Source organism: Malania oleifera, chromosome 7 (genome assembly GCF_029873635.1).
Source record: "Malania oleifera isolate guangnan ecotype guangnan chromosome 7, ASM2987363v1, whole genome shotgun sequence".
Classification (NCBI taxonomy): domain Eukaryota; kingdom Viridiplantae; phylum Streptophyta; class Magnoliopsida; order Santalales; family Ximeniaceae; genus Malania; species Malania oleifera.
Window position 1 is genome coordinate 68,985,330 of NC_080423.1, and position 15,589 is coordinate 69,000,918.

The 15,589-nt window shown below is 36.8% G+C and overlaps 1 long non-coding RNA gene across 1 annotated transcript in view; it reads right to left on the bottom strand.

Moving 5' to 3' along the window:
• Window positions 1-14,288, bottom strand: part of LOC131160308 (uncharacterized) — a 30,836-nt gene extending 16,548 nt beyond the window's left edge. Inside the window, exon 1 of the long non-coding RNA XR_009137987.1 lies at window positions 13,955-14,288. This is a non-coding gene — a long non-coding RNA (uncharacterized LOC131160308). The remainder of the gene's footprint in view (window positions 1-13,954) is intronic.
• Window positions 14,289-15,589: the final 1,301 nt, after the last annotated feature.

The following is a 15,589-nucleotide window of genomic DNA, read 5'->3' on the forward strand; positions in this document are numbered from 1 at the left end:
AGCTAAGGCCACATACTAGATCTTCTCCTCATCAGGTACATCTACATATGCACCCTCCATCTCCATGAAGCAATCCATTTAAATGTGATTTATTGATATCATGAAATTAGCATTAAAGCTAGTTAGAGTTTCTGAGCTTGACTCCAGGTCAATGGAGTGCATCGCACCAAGCTAAGGTGCAAGTTGCAACTATATGACTAGATTTGGAACATAGTTGAGTTGGGTTGCCAACAACTATATTTCTTCCATTTACTCTATTATTGTCACATGAAGGCCAACTTGCAAACTGAGAGCCACAAATGCTAACGGATAGTAGAGAGGAGGAGCTCAATGGTGATGGCAAGAGGGAGGCCCAACTGCAACAACAAATCTCCAAATGGGAGACATTAGTGGAGATTGACAAGTCCAAGGAGCCAAACAAGAATTTCAACTAACAATATGGGGTTCCAAATGGGTGCTGGGGTTTCAACTAATAATAGATGTTGTTCATTGGCTTCATTGGGTTTTGAGTAGGCTTACTGGGGCAATTTTGGGCTCCAATTGAGGTGCCTTGTGGTTTGCAAAGTAAAGAGGGTTGTTACTTGCAACAAGTTGCGTAGTTGGTTAAGTATGTCTTTGCAGTGGCGAGAAGGAAGTCAGCCCTGGACAACAGCAATAGTAATCATCAAAGCAAGATTCCAATACCACTTTGATGCAGCACACAAGCAAGCTAGCATTTCCATCAACATTTCTCTCTTGTTCTTTGCAGATGGTGTGCAATTATTTTATCCAAAACTCGTCAGTAGAAGTCAAATGGTGACAGTTATTGTACCGTGTTGATCACTGGACTGTGTATCAACCTATCTAAGAGTAGAATTTTTCCCACTGAATTAGATACAAATGCTAAGATGTTGTACATTGGATAAATTCTCTGCAACTTACAAGGGTCTCTTGCTAAGTGCCAAATCAGAAGCAAATCAACTTGAGACCTAATAATTGAGAAGTTCAATATAAGGTTAGATTCGTGGAAGAGAGTACTTATCTATATGTGGAAGACACATTGATCAAGAGCACAATGGCCAATATGCCCACACACTACCTCTCCATCATTCCTACTCTCGTGGGTCACCAACAAGCTAGAAGGAATGCAACAACAAATTCTGTAGAATGGTAACTCAGTCTTTCTAGTTCCCACTGGTTAGTTGGGAAAGAACCTATTTGCCTAAAGACAACAACAATCTTGGCATCAAATCCATAAGTCCAATGAATAAAGCCTTTTTAAGGAAGTGGATTTGGAGACTAGCACGTGAGAAGGATAGTCTGCATAAAATATGGATACCAACTCCAAACCTAGTCATCTAGTGAGTCCAGATTTCATCATGGCAAGATTTTTTTGAAAAGGGATTCTAAGCATATTAGACAATGTCTGGGAAGTGGCTGACATCAAGATAGGTACAGACACCAATGTTTCTCTGTTGGAAGACAGGCGGGCACACCAAGTTCCACTCAAAACACTCTACCAACAACTCTTCTCAATTGCAAAAAACAAAGATGCTACAGCTGCTCATGCGCTTATGAGAAAAGAAAAATATAATCTTCTGGAATATTAACTTTTGCAGGAACCTGGAAGCTATGAAAGGATTTGCATTACAAGAATTTTAGAACACCATAGACTGCCAGTTGGGAATGTAAACAAAAACAACATCAGCTGGTCTCTTAACAGTAATGCCAGTTTTCAATAAAATTCATGTATGTTCACTTGTGATATTAATTATTGATCAGGTGCCACAGAATAAGTACCTCCCCATGTGATTTGTTGTTCAAAGGTACCTTCCAAGGTCTGCTTCTTTCTCTGCTTAGGCTCTCTTGGTGAAGTTCCTACAATTGACATGCTCTAAAGGAGTAGGTCGGCAATAGCAAATTGTCGCGTCTTGTGCAACGCTATAACAAATTGGTTAATCACATACTAATCAACTATGTATAAGCTAACAAAATATGGGCCTCACTTCTAGATCTTCTAGCTTCTATAGGTGATGCAATAGTCAAGAAAGCACTCACAATATGCTGGAACTCCACCAAACTAAAAGACCACATGAGAGCTCTCAAACTAGACCACTGGCGTGCACACCGAAGAGATAATAGCAGCGATCAAACCATACATGACTTCCCAAACTCTGATTTTCAAATTATTATTATTATTATTATTATATATAAAAAATTTACAAAAAACAAAAAAAAAAAAAAAAGAGAAATGGATGTGTGTGCAGGTCCTACACCAGCCATGTAAGCAATTCAAACAGAAGGGCGTTTCTCTGCATGGGAAAGGAGACATTGGTACATTGTGAAGTTAACTAATTGCAAAAATTGAAGGTTTAGAGACCTCAATGAATTTTATCAATGTTTCTAACCATTGGAGAAATTTACCCATAGCACATTATCATTCAGGAACATTAAATCAGCAATTCGAAACTTTAACTTAGTATTTTGCATATGACATTTTCATTATTAAATATGAAGCATTTGTAGCATTATAATTCATTTTCAACCAATATTGAACTTCTTCACTAAAAAAATTTATTTTAAATTTAGAAATGGCTCAACATCATCCCTTAAATATGTAAGCGTTACTACTCATTTTTCATCAATTTATCTGCATACGTACAACTTTCACCAACACCATTTTAGAGCATGTGTTGTGCCGCAATCCTGTTATGATTCCATGAACTGAAACATTCTAACTTGATAAGCCTAAGTAATGATGATTATCGAAAACAACAACAACAACAATAATAATAATAATAATATTATTATTATTAGAGCATGTGTTGTGCCACAATCCTGTTATGATTCCTTGAACTGAAACATTCTAACTTGATAAGCCTAAGTAATGATGATTATCGAAAACAACAACAACAAGAAGAATAATAATAATAATAATAATAATAATATTATTATTATTATTATTATGCCTGAATAATAGGATACAACAGCCCACACTAGGTGGGAGCGGGAGCTGAAGAATAACCCATGCATAGGTAGGACTAGAACCTAGATGTATATTTAACATCATCCATAAACACAAAAGTAAAAGCAATATCCATACTAGGTGGCAACCAAACCCAAATCTCAGATCCTATGGTTTTAGTCTGAGCTCCTTTTATGACAAAACTAGGACCTCATTATTATTGGACATCCATTAAGAGGCCATTACTAGTATATTCATTCAATAGTACATAAGGAAATTTAAAAGCATAAATGAAATTCATCATGACCATTATATTGGCAAATAACTGCTACAGTATAAATCACAATTTGCTATAAACGATAATATGAACATTTTGGATTCATAATTCAGATACACAATGATAAATGAACAATTGCTTAAACAATTCATGAATTTAGATAGACAATGATAAATGAATAATTACAATTTCCCACAAGAACCAAAGAAGGTCAATCCCTAATTTAATAAACAAATTAGTGGTGCCACAACAGACAGTCTCAATTGCACAAGCATAAAATCTAATAAATCCACAAAATGTAAGCTCCTCATAGCTAATCAAAGAACCACCAAGAAATTATTTTCCAAAAGTTTTAAGGTTCAATCTATTTCTCCCAACAGCAGCAGAAAAGAACAATTAATTCTTCACAAACATTAATTATTCTAGAAAACAAGCTTCATTTATCTATTATGGCTAACATGGAGTGTCCCAATACTTTTGGGTTAGAAGCATTCTTATTTTAATTCAATAGCACAGATTATATGCTGCTAACTCACCAAACATACAAACAACACACAAATTGGGCTCTCTGCTGTACCTCAAGCCTCTACCCAATATGAAGAAAGATGTAAACAATCAGGTTGCCCATTAAATGGCTTCCCCATTGTTATGTCTGTCCAAGGTTTTGATCCTGATTAAAGATTAAGCAAACTGCAGGCCTATAAATATTAATACCTGGCAACTGAATTACATACAAAGCAATTAGGAGTCACCATAGTGAACCAGCCATGTACTTAAGCCATATCTAATTCATAACAAAGAAAAATATTCTAATTCAAGACTAACGAAGAAATACACTGTTGTTGATCTTAAATTTTTTTCTCACCTCATTGTTTTCCTCCCTTTGCCTTTTTTATCTTCTGCATCAATCACAGCAACTCATGCATTGCACCACTACATAAATCACTTGTGACACCTCATGGACTAAGAGTTTCAATGGTCCATTTTGACCAAATGACCTTAATACCCAGTTCTTCCCTCATCACATTTTGTTCGACTTTGTTTTTGGTCCAGTTCACCTTTACTGTTTAATTTTCTTCAGTTGCAAAAGAATGACAAATAAGAGCAAAATTTCCAAGTTAAAAATGCATTCCAATTCAAAAACAGATTTAAAATTTGGACCATTTGAAAATTCCCTTTGAGTTTTTTTTTCAGAAATTCCCAAAATCTCTTTCTTTTGACCACTTACATTCTCTTTCATACATGCACATACTTGAACAGAGTCTCAAATTCTGAAACATCTTAGCCTTTGGTGTGTGCAGCTACACAACAGCGGCTAAATATTCCAAATAACCCTTGTTATTAAAAGATCATTTCTTGTGTCAAATGCTCATTGGTCAAGTCCCCTAAAAATCCCTTTTGTTGGTCACCATAGATTCCCTTCTATACACTTGCACACACCATATACTAAGCCTGGATTACTCCATACCCACCCCATTTGCACACTCATTCACACTTTAGAAAACCCAAAATATCCCAACTGAAATTAAAGATGTATTCTCAAAAGGGAGGTGAATTGGGTATTTAAAAATTTCTTGGTGGAATTTCAATTTAGTTATATCTACTTAATTTAGATTGCCACAATCACAATGAACTAATCAGCGACCGTACTATACCAATAGCAATCCTAGATATATATGAATATCAAAGCTGAAATTACCAATCAAACTTATCCTTCAATTAATTTAGTTAATCAAATATAAAAATCAGATTTTCAGCTATAGTCAATAATATTCTCAAGATACAATTTCAGTAATTCAATCTTGAATTTTCTTACCACTTGTTCTTCAATAGAATAATCAATTTCACACCTTTTACCTCAGCTTTTCACTCAAGAATTCAGAGATTAATGCTTGTCAGAATTTTCAATCCAACAAGACAACCATACAGCCAATATAGTAACTTGATTCAATCACAACCAAAACCAATATTCACCAAGTTCCCAATGAATATAAAATCATACACGTGGGTTATATCTTGCAAGATTTTTAAGAGTAAGGGAAGAAGAGCTGAACACCGGATTTTTTACAAGGTTCAACTAGCAGCCTATGTCCTTACCTCAAACAACCCGCTTTGAGGATTTTCATTTCCACTTCGTTACCAGGTGAAGTACCCCTCTCTCCGTTCAAGGTGGAGATCCCTCTCTAACGAGAACAACCCTCTCGTTAGGCAACAATTCAAAGCCCTAAACCGTTAATAACAAAACAAGAAACTCAAGTTTGTTTGTACAAGAGATATACTCTTCAAAAGAGCAGATTTGTACACATTAGAGCATAATATATACTTCAATGAGTCAATAAAGAGATGAAGCTCAAGATTATATCACCAATAATCTGATTGTATAGTGTGAATTTTAAAAGAACAAATCAGATTTTTGTGAGGTTTCAGCAAAAACACACAGCAGCCCTTTTCGAAAAAGTTTCAGCAGTATAACACCAATTCTGAATTAGTATGTGTGTATAGGATAACCTAATTTGCGAAAATATAATCTATATATAGAGCAAAAAGGTTTCTTACCGTTTCCCCCAAGTTTTATCTGAGTTTGGAAACCAATTATTCAAATTTGGAAACAAAATCAGTGCTGTTAAAAGTTTAAAACATAGACATCAGTCGATTAAGCCCTTGGGTCAGTCGCCTGAGCTCTTTAAAAATAGCGCATAAGAATAGTCAGTACCAGGTCAGTCGACTGGCCACGATGGTTCAGTCGCCTGATCCTATTCTGTTTATTCATTAACAAAGTCAGTTGCCTATCAGTTGCCTGATGCTTTATCATTAGTCGCCTGACCCGTTAGCCACTTTTTGTTTTTCAAAGTTTGGTCCCAAAACTTAACTTGTAACTTAGAAAAACTTATTTTAGACTTTATGAAAATATTTTCCATGATTTAAGAACAGGTCTCTAAGTCCATAATAAGTCCTAAGAGCTTCAACTTCAATATTGAGTATCGACGTACTTACATGAGACTTAAACAAGATAAAACTCTCTAAGTTCCTAAGTTTTCATGTTGCAAAGCTTTCATTATCCTTCTAAGCTTCGATCAATGCTTCAATAAACTGCATGTTCCTCATGACTTGTAGCTTTAAGCTTAAGTTTCAACATATCTCTTCAAGTAGAATCACTTGACTCCATATAACACTTGAGTCCTGAAACTTAACTTTAAACAAACATTAAGTAACCTTGATTTGTTATCATCAAAACGAGATTAAGCCTTGTTAGGCCAACACCAACTAAACTTGAAAAATAATTGGCATTGTTTTTTTTCTTTTTATCAAGTGCCCATTGGGCCATGTTGCTAACTAATGATAGGACAGCAAGAAATATACTCCCAAGTCACCTCATCCTCACCCCCCACACACCCCATGCAAAAGGCTCCCAAAATTCTCCCTATTGCATATCTGGGCATGCCCCAATTCCTTCATACCTCAGCTATAAAGTCCCCCTCACAAACAATCCAAAGACACACAAGGAGATACCCAACCCAAAGCTTGATCATAGCTGGCTGCATGTGTGTATTTATTCTCAAAGCAATGTTTGATGTTTCAGAGTGCTATGCATGTTGCTGGTTGAAATCAGGGTAATTTAGGTACAGGGTGCTGCTTGTGTGCTTCTTGGGTGACGGGATATGGAAGAGAGAGGGAGTTGCTACGAAGAATGAGAAAAGGAGTCTTCTCTGTGAGAAGCTGAAAAATGAGAGTGAGAGAGAGAGAGAGAGAGAGAGAGAGAGAGAGAGGACTTAGAGAGACTGAAATTACAAAGATAGAGGGTGGTGAATTAGTTTTGGCAAAACAAGCTGTTGGAATAGCACTTTACCCAAAAGCTGAAGCTGTTAAGTTGTGGACCAACAATGTATATCAGGCCTTAGTACTCCCCCACACATGCAGCCCAAAGGCAAGTGGACATCATGAGATAAACAAACAATAAACAACACCCATTATGGGGAATAAGATCATTTTTAACAAACAAATAATAAATTGGGAAACAAGACTAGAACCCAAGACTTCTTGGCAACCTAGCTTTGATACCATGTTAGAATACCACTTCACCTAAAAGCTAAAACTGTTAGGTTGTGGGCAACAGTGTATATAAACCCTTAACACAAGCTAACATGCCACTCAAAATGACAAAGGCTTGATTGAATTACCAAGTGTTTCCTCAATTGAAAATCAAGTTATAAGACATGAAGCTCTAGATACATTTACTCATCCTGAAGATATGGGTGGTGTTGCAACAAAAGTAAGTTGTCTCACCATATTGATCCCATTCCCTTGAATGCCCCCATAATATGGCTATTGACAATCAATATATTCTATAAGAAATTAATGAAGCAGTGGCTGCTACCTATGCCAAATGAAGAGTAAGACAGCAATGAAACAAGGTTTGGAGGCCAGGAATGCTGGAAAAGTACAGGACATTCAATAAGCTCAAGGGAACTATAAACATGGGCCAAAAAGAATATGCTGATCACCAAAATTGCAGAGGTAATCATTAAAAGTGGCAACTCAAACTGAGGCGAGTTTCTTCTAAGTAGGCGGGGAATGATGTGTAGCTGAACCAGTGAAGCATCATGCATCAATTAATATCTTCTGGAAGACAGTCCACCTTTTCCCTTGTTAGCTGCAATCATATTCATTAATTATTATCTAGGTGCATGACTTAGTAACAGTGTCGTTTCTTAAGTTCAAATTTATTTACAAAGTCTATTTGAGTCTAGTTCCAAAGAGTATTTTTGAGTGGATTTTTGAGGTCTTTTGAGTCCATAGAAGTCAAGAAAAATGTTTTCAACAAAAGTCATTTTCTTAGGGCATATTTAATGTGCAGGGCTGTCATGTATTTGTGCTTATGTTAGTCTAGCTGATGGAGTACATAATTTTCCCTCTCCATTTTGGTTATCCTTTCTAATTCTAAATTTTCCTAAGACCTTGGAAGTACGGGTTGAGGATTCACCCAGTGACACCTTCCACGCTGATGCAGGGGTAGCATCAAAATTCTGTAGTCATGGAGAAATTAAAAGAAAGGGGAATGGAGGAGAGAGGAGATACCAAGGGGAAAAGCTCACGTTCAATTCAATTCAAATTAATCAATTGCCTACAACATGGATTTCATGCACTATTTATAAGGAAGCCTCTAAAAACATGAAATTACAAAAATACCATTAAAACTACATACAATACAAACATACCCCTAGAATACAAAAATATTACAAACAAGCCCCCAAATACACATAATACTATCTTAATTAAACTAAACACATAGTAAACTACTAATAAAACCCAACAATTATAAATATGATTCTTCTCGAGTAGTCTCCAACATGGATCTTCCCAAGGTCTTGCTTCATGTCGTACATCAACACTCCCCTAGTTAGAAACAATTCGGCATCGAATTTTGAAGTGTTGGAGGATAAAAAGGGAGAAACAAATTTGGACTTTTCAAAAGCCAGTGCTCAAATGAGGCAAGAAAAACGTTTCACTGGTAGCACCATAGACTTGTTGACAATTAGCATCAATGAACTCATCGGGGATGACAAACTCTACAATAGGAATGTTTGAAGGAGTTTGGATGTCTTCAAACACATTCATTGCCTTGCTTGTGGTGTCTTCAAGCTTAGTAAATTTGACATGATCAATAATCTCAAATTCTTTGTCTTGGTTAGTTGGTAGAGTAGACTTCAAAATGATTTTCTTTCCATTATAGTGGAAGACATGTGTTCTTATGTCCTTCAGTCACACCCAAATCATCCAACCAAGGAGAACCAAGTAGTACATGGCCAATGTTCACAATATGATGTCACACACCAAACATTGTCAAAATAGTCACCATTTAGATATGAACTAAACATCTTTCACAAACATGTATAGTAATGTTGTCGATCCAAGATATCTCATAAGGTAGCGAGTGAGGTTTCGGATGAAGTTGCATACGAATGACTCCGTTTCTAGAAACTGTGTTCATAGGACATCTTCCATCAATGATGAATTTGCATACATTTCCTCCACACTTGAGAAATGTGAGGAAGAGCTTGAAATTGTGCCCAAGGTATCATAAACAGCATTCATTTGTCCAATAATTTGTCACCATATTGCTAGATTTAAGCATATATATGCTGCAGCTATATATCACCAATAGCCCTTCAACACAATTTCTCACAAGCCTTACTCCCAATTTCTTAAAAACTATCTTCAATTCACCTTTGATATTGATTTTCCTGCTAAAATGAAAAAAAAAAAAAATCACAAAGAAAACTAACAAATTACAGCAACAAAACTTGATTCTTTAATGCTGGAGTGACAATTTCTAGGGTTTCATGCCAAATTATCACGCTTGCTTGCAATATTGTGTCCACCATCAAAATATCACCTTGCAGGTCAAAATATCGTCAATAAAGCTCAAAAATTCACAACTGGAGCAATTTCTGACAGAATTAGAAGTAAGCGAAGACTCAAAGTAGCACTCGAGGGTTGCTGGCGCGTGGGGCAAGTGTTTCATCAATGACAAGACTACGGCAATGAAACTCTGGTCGAAGGGATATTAACAGATGAGGAGTTTAGTGGTGGTGGCAGTGTTCTAAAAAAAATCGCCAAAAGTTGGGGATTCAAGGGGATCGACGGCTGGAATTCTTTTTGACAGCACATGAGGCTCTTCTAGTGATCAGAAGGCAATGAAAGTGTAGGGGAAGGAGGAGCATTGAGGTGTTTTGGGTTTGATGGTATGGGTGGCGTTGCAGGATGGTCGTTGGAAAGTGGTGTTTCATATTCGGGACATGGCTAAAATTTCTGAAAAAGTTCAGAAACTGCAGAACTGCTTTTCAATGTTTTTTTTTTTTAAATGAAATCCAGAAATAGAGAGAGCTAGAAAGAATTAAGAAGCTGAAGAAGAGAAAAGAAGAAGATGGGAGATTGGAAGAGTTGCTGGACAGAAACCGCCAAGAGACATCAATAGAATTTAGAAATGAGAAAGAGAGTGGAGAGAGTTATGGGAGAGAAATTAAAGAGAAGAAAATGAAGAGGAGGAAGAGAGAAACAGAGAAGAAGAAAGAGGGCAGAAGGCTACCAAGCAGTATAGGATTAGGGACGGAATAGGGGATCAGAACAGAGAAGAGAGGAGGAGAAGGAGAGAAGAAATCAGAAGTAGAGAGAATTGTGAAAATTAGGAGAGAGAATTAGAAGAGAAGAAGAAGAGACAGGAAGAAGAACAGGGCAGAAAAGAAGAGAGAACAGGACAATTGGGGGATTGAAATGGAAGAATGGAGATTGAAGTTAGGTTCTGATGCCAAATGTAGGGGCAGCATCAAGGTTCTGCAGCCATAGAAAAGTTAGAAGAGAGGAAGGGGAAGGGAGGAGCGAGGAGATACGAGTGGGAAAAATCACGTTCAATTCAGTTCAACTTCATCAAGAATTGCCTATAACTTGGCTTTGCTTTCACACACTATTCATAAGAAAGCCTCTAAACACATGAAATTACACAAATACCACTAAAAATACGTAGCATTGCAAACATACTCCTAGAATACAAAAATATTACAAACAAGCCCCCAAATACACATAATACTAATTAATTAAACTAAAGACATAGTAAACTACTAATTAAACCCAACAATTATCAATCCAATTCTTCTTAAATAGTCTCCAAACATGGATCTCCCCAAGGTCTTGCTTCTTGTCCTACATCAAATGCCCTCTACCTCCGTGTGTTTCATGCGAGCAGATCTCTTTTTGCCACTTAATATCCTAGCAATTAATCCTAAAGTGTCTTTCCTCCACGCACACTGCATTACTCTCTCATTTCCATTTTTTTTTAGTGCTTGATTACATACTATTTTTTAATGCACACTTTTACAATCTGAAGTCTCTCTTCAACCAGACTCTTTGGGCTGAACTTGATTTCCTCTTCTTTTGAAGCTAAGTAGTGTTTATGGTGGCTATTAAGGTGAAAGTCTTGGGACCCAAGTTTTCCCTCCTTTGCCTAAGTCTTGGGATTCTATTCTTTCCACCAAATGAATGCTCAGAGAAAGAATTGAATCCCTAGACCACAGACTTAGTCTCAAAAGAAGAAGGGTAGTGTTAAATTTCGACAACCTCTCTTCTAAACATCATATCACTCATTTGTTTAGTGTCTTGGTTAGGATTCTTTCATTCATTTTTTTAGCACCACCTAGATTTTGATTGTTGCTCCATTCCTCTTGATATTAAGGTCCTATGATGGCAATAAAGGGGATTCTCAAGGATCAAGTTTTCTTTCCATTTGCCTAGGCTTAGGACTAACTTCTCCAAATAGTGGAAGCCTAATGAGGTTTAGGACCCCTAACACAAACTTACATAATATCCATAGGGATGCAACTTCTCTATTTGTATGTTGTTGTGCCTTCCCTTCTCCATGCCCCTTCCTAATAGAAAATTCCAATCTAGTTAGGGTTTCTCTCATTCATTGCCAATCTTTTAGGGAAACTTGAACTATTAGAGTTCTTATCTACCCTTCAACTCCCTAGTTCCTTGCTAGCTCCTCCTCGGCTCCAACAATCTCAAAATCGAAATCTAATTTTCTCTACATTTGAGCATCTCTCTTCTTTCAATTTTCTCCAATGTCTCTAGTATTAGGCCATGCGAGGAGATTTCAATATCAGATCTTTTCATCTCTTTTTGCCTCATCCCACGTAGAGGATCCCAGGATGATCTTATTCCCCAAAATCACTTTTCATCCAATATAATTCTATTTCTTCTTATACATGCTTTCAATGCGAATCTTTGGTTCTCTTTTTCTGGCTGAGAATGGAATCCCTAGTGCCCTATGTTTCCAAATCAACTCCAACATCAAACTTGCTATTTCTAGCTTTCTCAAACATCCTTTCTTTCTTCAAATGTTCATAACATCAATATGCCAACTCCTTTTCTTCTTGTTTTTGAAATTTCAAATAGGGTATATAAGGCCACCCTAATAAGAGCTAATTAATGGGTTTTCACGGAACTCAAATCCGTTTTGAATTCTCTTGGATGGCAAGAATAATCTTTATGCATGGGGATCCTCGAGGAAGAATGAACCTCTATTGCATGACCAATGGGGATAACTAAATCTTGTTTTCACCGTTCCTAATCACAGCTCTAGAATAATTGCTCTTGAGCCACCACATGGTTTTAAAACCACACACCACTAATGATGTCGTGATTAAGACACATGAGACATATCTTCTCACCTCATTTCCTAAAATTCCCTTTCAAAAATTTCCCCTTTTTAAGGATAAACATCTAACCCATGATGGCAATTTTTCCTTGAATGAATTTCAAGATGTGCACAACATCTTCCTCCTACATGACCAGATTATTCATAGATCATCTTAGGTTTTCTTTGTTTCTCACTTCCCAAAAAAAGTGGCAACTAGGATCTTTTGTTCTTTTAGTGTGCTATTCTTATTATTTTCAAAGAAACTTTTTCTTCATTATTTTCACCCTTCTTGAAGCACCATTAAACCTTCCCTATCACATGAAGTCATGAATGAAATCTGGCATCAACAAAGAGCAACCTTCCCTATCACACAAATTTCAATGTGATTGTTTGCATTTGGTTCATGATCGCCATTCCAGTCTATCAAAGTGTCTCACCCGGCTGTACATAGGAACATAATCAAATTTATCACTTGCTTGCCATTCAAATTTTCATTTCATTCCACTCCCGCCCATTTCATTGCGAAAGCCAAATGTGACACAGAGGGAATATTTGTGTGGCTTATGAGTTTGGGCAAACCTATTACCAAAAGAATTGGCTTGAGCATTTTGGGCTAGTTGACCAGGCCCAAAGTTCTTAGGCAAGTGGGTTTGCCAGGAGTGTTTTGGTCACGCTTTATGTCATACTATCACAAACATATTATGAGAGAAGTAATTAATTCTAATGCAACTCTAATTAGTCTTCATATAAATTAGGATGCAGTCGAGGGATGGGAAGGGCCGCAATACACGTCTTTAAATCATGCTGGGCAAAAATGACTAGGGAAAAATTTTTGGTTGTGCTGGGTACATGTATAATACTCAGCATATCATTGCTATTCATTATGTGGATCCCAGGACCAGAAGCACATGGGACCGTCAAATAAATGATGGTGATGTGCCCAGCACACATATCCAATGCTTGTCCCAGGCAAGGAGTTGCAAAATAGTTTAGAGTTGCTCCGTTATCAAAATAAATAAATAAATCAATCAAGATGAAGATAATGCACAGATGATGTCATATTCAAGAGCCAACTAGTTCCCACCACAAACGATAATAACGCAAAAGAATTTGAGACGGGGGAAGAAGTTGCTAAAAAAAGTGGGGGAACAATCCTAACATCAAAAAATAAGAATCTGAAGTAACCGCAAAACAGAGAGCAACACAAAAACAAAATACAGTAAACAAAAAAAATTAAGAGACATTAAAGAAGATATAATAAAACAAAAACAAGCCAGAGTTCACCCAAAATGAAGCTAATGAAACTGTTGAAGGCCATGAAAAAAATTTTGTAAATCTACTCTTTGATTTTAAGAGGATCACAACAACTGGGTCCTCGATTTACAGAATCAAACTTATATTTAATACATGCGACCCAATCCTCCCTAATAATAATAATAATAATGACAACCCCCAACAAATTGAGAGCCCAACAACTAGAACAAGCAAACAGATCGGAAATAGAGACCGGTTTGCACGAGTACAACACAAAATTGCTAACCTGTTACTGTGGATGAAGAAAGGTTTCTATGAGGACTTTTGAATCCCGTGGGTTCTTCTCTTTTCGTCTTCCTTTCACTCAATCAGGTTTCAGCTCCCTCTTCCCATTCTATGAGTTGGCCGCGCATCACATAACGGCCTGTTTTTAGTACATGCAAACGAATCCAGGCAATGAAGGTAGAAATGCAATGACCCCAAGAAATCCGGGCCCTGAGGCCTAACTCGCCGCGAAGAGGTTCCCTTCCTTCTTATTTTATCATTATATGCTTCTCGGATATTCATTTAAATATTTTATAAGAAATATGAATGACGCTGAAATTCGCCTATTTAAACCTGTTGTTCACAATCTAAGGGATTATTAGTTATCACTATTAAAAATTATGCAAACCAAAAAATAAAACTGAAATAAAAATCAGAGATTAAAAATTAGAAACCAGCTACTTGTTGATTTAATATTTATAAAACTAAAATGTTGTGAATAATAATCGGATAAAAGATGCACAGCGAAATAAAAACACAACAAACAAATTAATCACAACCAGGAAATAAGACATAACAAGCACAACAATAAGATTTACGTAGTTCGGCAAAACCTATATTCACGGAAGTAATGGCACAAAAATTTCATAAGGAAATATCAAAGTACACAAAACACCTCACAAATGATCACACTCTCTGTCAATACATGCCCAGAATGACATATATAACAGTCTTTCGGAGGTTTCCTTTCAATTACCCAATCACCCCCAACGTTCAAATTCAAAATTCAAAAAACTACTCGCGGCTCAAAAACACACATCGACAAGAATAGGGGTCATCGATGAGGTAAAGAAAAACACTCGTTGACTGGTCTAGTCACTCGTCGACGATTCTTTAAATCTGCTCTCCGTATCTCAGAAACTCTAAGTTTTTGTTGCTCTCGAGATCTTACTCGTCGACGAGTCCCTACTGTTGTTCTACACCAATAACACATCCATATGTTTTTCCTCCCTTTATTTATAAACCCATAAAGTATAAAAATCACACCATAAATAACAATCTCCACCTTGGTGATTATACTCCCCTTAGGAGAACTCGAAAAACATATTTGACTGCTCCACCTTGAACTCGGAATGCTCGTTTGGGTATGTCTCCATTTTATCACTTGGAGATAAGGAGTAAGTCCAAGCAATATTTGAACTTCTCAGAAGTAACTGATTTCATCAACATATCTGCTGTATTTTCAAAAGTATAAATTTTCTCCAATACAAGTTCACCTGAAGTAATCAACTCTCGAACCCTGTGGAACCTCACATCAATGTGTTTTCTTCTAACATGGTATACCTGATTCTTTGCCAAGTAAATAGCACTTTAACTATCACAATGCAGCACCACTCCATTTTACTGTAATCCCAGCTCTTTGACCAAACCGGTAAGCCATAAGGCTTCCTTTGCAACTTCAGCAACTGCCATATATTCCACCTCAGTTGTGAACAATGCTACCAGAGATTGAACCATGGATCTCCAACATATAAGTCCTCCTACAAGGGTGAAGACATAACCCGTTGTAGACCTTCTGTCACCCATATCTCCTGCATAGTCAGCATCAGCAAACCCCATAACTAAAGGACAACCATGTTGCTTGCCAAACATAATG